At 34.1% G+C, this 8,008-nt stretch overlaps 1 long non-coding RNA gene across 4 annotated transcripts; it reads right to left on the bottom strand.

The window, feature by feature from the left end:
* Positions 1–263: 263 nt before the first annotated feature.
* Positions 264–4,566, bottom strand: LOC131599432 (uncharacterized). 4 transcript variants are annotated; one of them, XR_009282767.1, is made up of 6 exons: positions 4,447–4,566; positions 3,303–3,373; positions 2,989–3,165; positions 2,717–2,793; positions 2,083–2,184; positions 264–1,841 (listed from the first exon to the last, which is right to left on the bottom strand). It is a non-coding gene; the product is annotated as an uncharacterized LOC131599432 (long non-coding RNA). The 4 variants fall into 4 exon arrangements; XR_009282766.1 differs by having other exon boundaries at positions 2,989–3,373; XR_009282768.1 differs by lacking the exon at positions 4,447–4,566 and having other exon boundaries at positions 264–1,348; positions 1,607–1,841; positions 2,989–4,423.
* Between the last annotated feature and the right edge of the window lie 3,442 nt (positions 4,567–8,008).

Raw genomic sequence — 8,008 nt, 5'->3', positions numbered from 1 at the left:
CTTGTGAGATGATTGGTATTGAATCATTGTAGGTTATTCATGTTTGTTTTCACCTTGACATTTGATGTTCATTTCATGTTTGCGTTAGTTATTCATTTTCTCTTAGATTATAGTATGATAACGCAATTCCGATTGCGATTGTTTTGTTATCTCTAACTTGTGTGCTAGTATTCAAGGCATGTGGAAAGCCGATTACCGATGATACTTATTTCATTTGCGTTCCTCTTTATTTGTGGGACACAAATTCATCTCCTTGTGTCGTGTTCTCATCTTGGAGACATGTGTTTCACTTTATACATGTTTGTCTGGATTGCTTGTTTCTCTTGCAGGTGTATTGTGATTATGCTCGATACGTACGTTGACGCGTGATTTATTTTCACGATGTCAACCCTTGTTTGCTTATGTGGCTAATTGGTGTGCTGACTATTTGCTGTTGCCTTTGCTAGTTCGCTTGCGGGATCTCTGGTTTTCTTTCTTATTTTGCTGCAGTTTATGGATCATAATCCGTTTGGTATTGATCTCGTTTCATTTTACCTTTTCTCACATGTTATCGCTTTATTTCATCCTTTAACATGAGAAGTAGAACTTAGACATGCATCGCATCTGGACAAGCCCTCGAAAGAGGCTCTGTTTTTGTTGGTGTGTTTACGTTTGTGCTTGCAGGAAGTCCTAACAAAGGCCATTGTAAGTCCTCGAGAAGGCAAGAGAATAGGGTTAGCAATCAACCCCCGCAACTTTCAGTCCCCAGATCGTCCATATGCTCACTTTTTGCAAGTTCAGAGTTCTGGACAACTCCCCAAGATCGTCGAGTCGAAGGCCCAATGGGTAAAGTGAAGCGGGTTCATGCAATCGAACCCCCACGTTTCTTAGCTCATGTTGACCGATGTTGATGCTCGGTGTACGCACGCACCATTTTCCTTTTAGATCTGTGACAGCTTGGTTGCTGAGAGAGATTCGCTCCTTTTGTCTATGGCCCGATATCTTTTTGCGCAAGGTCTAATGCTTGGTTGACTCTGGTGATACGCTCCCCTTGGCTATAGAGGGACCGTTTTTCTACTACTTGGCCCGCGCTAGTAGGTGTTTGTTTTACGAGCGAGACTCATTTGTGTGATACTTTTGTTTGCATTCGCTTTTTCCCATAGGTTGCTAGTTTAGTTTAGTCTTGTACCCTTTGTATGATAACATAGGTAGCAAGCTTTCCCCCTTAGCTTAGGTTTTCCTCATGCATCTTTTAAAACACAAACCATACTTTTTGATTTTATTTTCTTAAGAGCTTGTTATTTCCGCTTCATTCCCAAGCGTAAGACTCCAAAGGTCGAGCAGCGGAGTGTGAATGTAACTCGTTCACCTAAAAAAACACAAAACAAACAGAAACTAGTTAGCCGAGCTATGGTACCTCTGATTCCTCAAAAAGGATACGTAGACAGCGGGGTAGGGCCCGTGCGAGTATAACTCTTTCTTTTCCCTACATTTTGCATGCATACTAGTTCAGTTTAGGCGTAGATTTGTTACACACCCATAGTCTTAGACACAAGCGTGGATACCATCGAGTACGATGGGCGCGAGGGGTGCTAATACCTTCCCCTCGCGCAACCGACTCCCTTACCCTCTTCTCTGGTCGTGAGACCGTTGTTTTGTTTCGTGGTTTGCTGGCATTCTCTTCCTTTTCAGGATAAATATGTTAGTGGCGATTTTGTTGATTTTCGCGGTAGCAACATGGCTGCATCTCAGACTTCGAGCTTCTCAGCTCTTTTCTCCAGAATGACTTTCAGGGTAGCACCAAAAATGGAGCTTCTTGGTGGCGCAACGCCTCTTTTCTTCACAGCCCCTTAGGCAATGTCCTGCACATCATATTCATAAAATTGAAGCATGAAATAAGTCATGGAGCTATTGGACAAGATGATCTAAGGTAATAACTTGGTGCGTGGTAAATTCATGTGAAACTCTACACAAGTAAACTACGAATTCTTCACTTTGTAACTATGTAGATTGATTGAAATTTTATGTTCAAACGCTTAAGTTTTTATATTGTTTTTGCTAAATCTAATTAAAAACGTATCAGTTTAAGTGTTAAGCAATCACCTTCTTGTGTTGCTTTCTGTACATGGCATTCCATGTGAGCTTTGAAGGCTTCAAACGGTTGTGGAAATACCTCTTACATTTCGAGCTCACAAATAGAAATTCCTGCAAAATCAACAAAGAGCTTAAATATCAGGAAAACTAAGATTAAACAAATCTTATTAAACACAACACATGTATTTTAATAAATAAATGAGTAAACCCAATACATGTCAAAATTGTATGACCTGTGAATCATTAAAAATAAATTTGATGGCTCTTTCTGGGTAGATCTTTGCACACTGAATTGGCAGAGTTCAGTTCTAATATAACAATCATTACTTTCCGTAATAACAACTTCACGGGTAATTTAAAAGTGACTCAATCGCCAAAAAATGAAAATTGCATAAGGAAACATTTCCAGAAACATGTCAAAATTAAAAAAAAAAAAAAAAAACATCACAATAAATCAAAAATACTAAACTATATATAGCTAATAATTTTTGTAAACACATTTCATAACTAATGGTTATCGCATTCTATGACATTATGAATAATGATTACCGAAAAACTAGTTATTGGATGCAGAATTAAGAATCATTGAATAAAAAAGCTAGATATGATCGAAGAAAACGGCATGAGATGGGGGTTCCTCAACCTGTGGTTCTGTAGCAGCAACGGCTGGTTGACCTTTGGTAGGTGCAGGTTTACGGACCCTCACACCTGGCTGCAGTGCTGCATTACACCAGCATAGATAGAATAAAATTATCATCATAATAAAAAATAACTTAAAATTTGGAATGAGAGAAAACATAATAAAAAATAACTTAAAATTTGGAATGAGAGAAAACATAATAAAAAATAACTTAAAATTTGGAATGAGAGAAAACATAATAACATGTAAAGAACTTTTTATAGATAGAAGCTTACTCATGTTCACAAGCTATAAAGGGGTGCTGTCAATTTTTGGGACATGATTCACTTTTTTCAAGTATCTTCTATGAACTCAATAGCATGTTAAAGAATGGTTTACAATCAGAAAATATATGGCCATATTGTTATCTTTGCATAAGCAAGATACTGAATACACGAGACCAAGGCTTAAACCTACGATCTCCAAGTCAGATGACAACAATTAGAATAGTTGTGGCAATGGTCTCTTTCACAATACATAAGCTAAAACCGAATAAATTTACAAAATAATGTAAGATAAAGGAAGAAGAATCTCGGTTCAGAACTTTTACCGAACACTTGGTGGGCATAGCGTGAAACGATAAATTTGGCACCAATTCTCCATCAATTCGTCAACCACAACCTGTAGCAACAAAATATAACAACACAACAACAATGATGTAGCGATAATATGAGCACATTACAAGCCAATTTTTTTTTGCATGTGATGCTAGATGCCAAGAATTGATAAAAAGGCATATGTGTTTCCTCAGCTATTGCAGATGTTATCTTAACATAAAACCTGAAAATCATCCAACAAATCATCACCGTTTAACCAAAAAATATCCTTTTAGTTAAACCACTAATGTTTTCTTCAGCTTAAATAGTCTAGCTTAGTACCTCTATGTTCATGATAAAATAAACTCATCATATCCTTGATAGATTACATTTCAAATGTGTTATTTGATTCAAAATATATAGATGATAACATAAATGACTCCTTGACATATTACATCATACAAGAGAGTAATCATTCTTTGGAAATAAGAAATAGAAACATATTCAACAATTTTTCAGGAACTTCATGATTCAATTGCTATCTAGCATCTATTCGATAATAAAATTTCTATTTCAATTCAAATAACTAAAGGGAGAAGCTACAAATTAACCATCACATACCCATTACAAAATCAATGAAAGTAAGCAGCAAACATCATAGAATAGAATCCCGTCCCTAAATGGCGTTGAGAAGAAATACTTTGTGTTAGATATATGTCAAATAGACAGTGGAAATGACATAGTGGCTCGAAATCTCAAATAGAGAAAAACTTGCAGTCATGTTCACTAGTGACATTAATACTAATGATATTCAACACATACATGATTGAAATCTAGAATAATCCTACAAATCGGTAGGAGCCAAAAGTAAACCTACACACAGATATGACACCTCTAAGCCCACAAGAAATATCCTTACAATTAGTAGTTACTCCTTCACCACATTGATATCTTGGTAACATCCACAACTACATATTGAAACCAACAAACCCTTAATTAGTGTAATATATCATAGTTTAAGATTAACAAAAACATTAATTTCATATCCTAATTGTGAGAATGAAAATAAATTGATCCTATGATATCAAAATCAAACAGCATGGTTACTTCAACAAATTTGAGTCTATTGCAAAGCAAATGCATAAGAGTAATAAATACCGACATAGCTGCATTTTGATACTCCTTAAACTATGTAGGATGATGAAGAGCTTTCTCGGTGATGAAGAGCAAATGATCAATTCATTCTCGATGATGAAAAGTGAAGGATCGAATTATGCGATGAAGAAGGAAGGAAAGAATCGGAAAAAAAAAGTAGTTTTTTTCTTTTAATAAAAAAAATTTACATACAAAAAATTTTTTTTTACTCAATAAAAAGTAAAGTTAAAATGATAGATTTCTTTAAAAAAATTAACGATAAAATTAAAGGATAGATTTAGTAAAAATAAAAATTCAAGATAAATTTAACTTTATGGTCCTATAATATCTCTTTGTATAAAGGGGTTATAAAAGGTGTTTTCGAATAAAGAGAAAAGGTGAGGGAAAAAATTGAATAAAAGTGTAGGTAAAAGTTATATTTAGTGACAAATAATATAGCATCACAAAAAAGGAGTGTCAAAATAAGTCATTTTTCTTGTAGTGGATTCAATTGAAGTTGTTTTGAAATAATTATTTGATTAGCAAATTGTATAAGAAACTTGTTGAACAAGATGTCTTAGTGACTTCCGGACACACATGCTTCATGGATTCTCTTCAAGTTGTTAGTTATTATTATTAATTATTATATTTTATTTAATCTTTATAAGGATGGTTAGGTATTTATTTACTTTTGGTATTTATACTCTGATGTAACCCTTACTCACAATACTTTTGATTCATTCTATTGAAATCCTAACCTAAAGGTTCTTTCCCTTTCTCAATGTTTATATTTGTTCATTGTTGCTAACATGGTATCAAAGAGCTTGGATTAATTTGGATCTCCCGTGAAAGTGGTTTGTACGGAAAAGTGGTTCGTACTTTTTTTTTATGTTGATTTGTTAGTGTCGACGTTGCTTTTTCAATTGAATTTACCGGTTTCCATTTAGCTAGTGTGTATCTAAATTGTTGGTAGGTGTTGAAGTTGCTTTATATGTTGATTGTATTCCTCCAAGAATGAATCGTTGGTAGGCGGGGAATATGTGATATTATTCAATTGATCACACATTTTTTTAGATTGAAAAGAAGAAGAAAAAAGTTATGTCGTTAGCGGTTAGATGGTGATATGCCAATGGAGGAAAATCATTATTTATTGATACAATGAGAACATGTTGTTTTTTATTATTAATTCTCTTTGGAACAATTTTATTTGATAGTTTATTTAATTGTGGTGTTTTGGTTATCCCACTATTGATTACAATGAGTAATGATAAATATGACTCTCTTCAGACGGTTAGTGTCCAACTCAATAGAGAAAATTATCCTTATTGGAGTTATGTGATGAAAAACTTTTTAAAAGGAAAAAGGATGTGGAGTTATGTTGATGGAACCTCGGGTAAACCTACCGATAACAAGGATGAAGCAAAATATGCAAAAGAGTTGGAAACATGGGATGTTAGTAATTCAAAGATTCTTACTATCGCACGCTCGCAAAAAAATAACCAGAGTCGCCATTAATATATTTATTCCATCGAGGGAAAGGAATATCAGAACACATAGCTAAGAATAAGAACAGGGTCTTACGGCTAGAGAACTAGGTACGGGAGTCGGTTACGCAAGGGGAAGATACTAGCACCTCTCACGTCCGTCGTACTCGGCGGTTTCCACCTATGATTGTTTCTATCTATAAGGTGTAATCTATGTCTAAAGCCTAAATGTGAATGCATGCGAAAGAAATACGGGGTAAAGAAATCATTATTTACATTTTTTCTTGCTTAGGCCCCGCGACCCAATGCCTACGTATCCTTTTCAAGAATCAGAGCGTCGTAGTTCGGCTCACATGTTTTTGTTTGTTTTGTGTTTTTTTAGTTGGACGGAGTTAATGTTCACGCTCTTGCATAAGGGACGACCTACGATGCGATCGAGCGGAAATAACATTGCCCTTAGATGATAACGAGGAAAAAAGAAAAAGAAAGGATTTGGTTTGTGTCTTTTAGGGTAATTCCATGATGAACAAAACCCACTAGAAGGCTTCGCACCACTTCCTTACTTTGTTTAGATTTGAACCTTTATTAAGTATTTTGAGTGTTTTTTATTGGTGTCTTTTAAAAGGGAATTTATTTGTGACTTGGATCATACCAAAAAGAGTTTAAGTATTTAGAGAAATACACCAAGGTCTACACCTCAATCATTTCTCTAAGTAGTAGTCAAGAAATACACCAAGGTCTACACCTCAATCATTTCTCTAAGTAGTAGTCAAGAAATACACCAAGGTCTACACCTCAATCATTTCTTTCCCACTAAGTAGAAAATAAATACACCGGGGTCTACGATCATTTCTTTCCCACTATAAAATAAATAGTAGTATGATCATCGTCGGTATTTATTAGGTTTTTCAAAGTTGAAGAAGAAAAAAGAAATGAAGAAGGGAGACTAACCTAATATTCTATATTGATTTACGAGTCCTAAAGTCTAAGGGAACATGCAAATTGGAACAAATATCACTATCACTAAAAATAGTCTAAAACTAAGTAAAACAATCATACAAAAATTGTACAAAACATGATAAGGAAATAATACTAAAAGAATGAGAAAATGGCCTAAAAATACTAATATTTTTATATGTTTTTTATGAAGGAATTCAATTAAAAGTCAAAATTAAACTAACCTAAAACTAATTAAGAAGCTAATATCTTTTTATTGCATTTTATGGGGAAATTTCTAAAAGACTAAGAATTAAACTCTCAAAAATCACCTAAAAAATCTAACACAATTTTAATGATATTATTACCTAAATTCTAACAAAAAGATGATTTTAATCTCTAAAACTTATAAAAAAATCTTATTGTTTTTTATATGTCATTTTTATCAACAAAACTAGAACAAAAATATGTCAAAATACCTAAGTTCTAACAAGGAAAATAACACATGTTTATATTCTTTCTATCATGCAAAAATCAAACAAAGGTAAGAGTTTATTACATGTTATTAAAATCCTAAAATCTAGAAAAATGTATGGTTTTTGTCATCTAAAAAAGAATAGAAAAACTATGTAAAAAAACTAAATCTACACATGAATTAATGTGGCCAGGGGGGTTCAGATTGAAATTAATGGGACTGGAAGCAGTAGGACGCAGTCCCAATTGGATAAGCTCAACATAGCTTTTTTGTTCAGTTTATGTTTTCCAAAAATGAGAGTGATAATGGGCTTAAGGGGTGGTGCTAGCGACTCGTCCCAAAGCTTCAGATTATTGAGGACCCAAATTTTTATTATTCACATTTTATGTTATTTCCTTCTTATCCTATTCAACATGTGTTATCATTAAACTCTATAGAATGTAAGGTGACATGCATGTAGACTTAGCATCAATGGGTCAAAAATAATTTTAAGTCATATAAGACAAAACCGAGATCTGGACCAATCATGAGCTAGCACTTAATATTCCAATCATATGAATAATGCCAAAAGAGAAAAAAAGCTTGGAATAAACACCAATGCCTACTTGCCACGTACCAAATAGACTGAAACGAGAAAAGCTCAAAGAGACGCCGGAACGAGCTTCCGGTCATCTTCTCCGGTACAACCTCC

The sequence above is a fragment of the Vicia villosa genome, linkage group LG4 (genome assembly GCF_029867415.1).
Source record: "Vicia villosa cultivar HV-30 ecotype Madison, WI linkage group LG4, Vvil1.0, whole genome shotgun sequence".
NCBI classification, from domain to species: Eukaryota; Viridiplantae; Streptophyta; class Magnoliopsida; order Fabales; family Fabaceae; genus Vicia; species Vicia villosa.
Note: the sequence above shows the minus strand (reverse complement) of the source record. Positions and strands in the feature narration are given on the sequence as shown.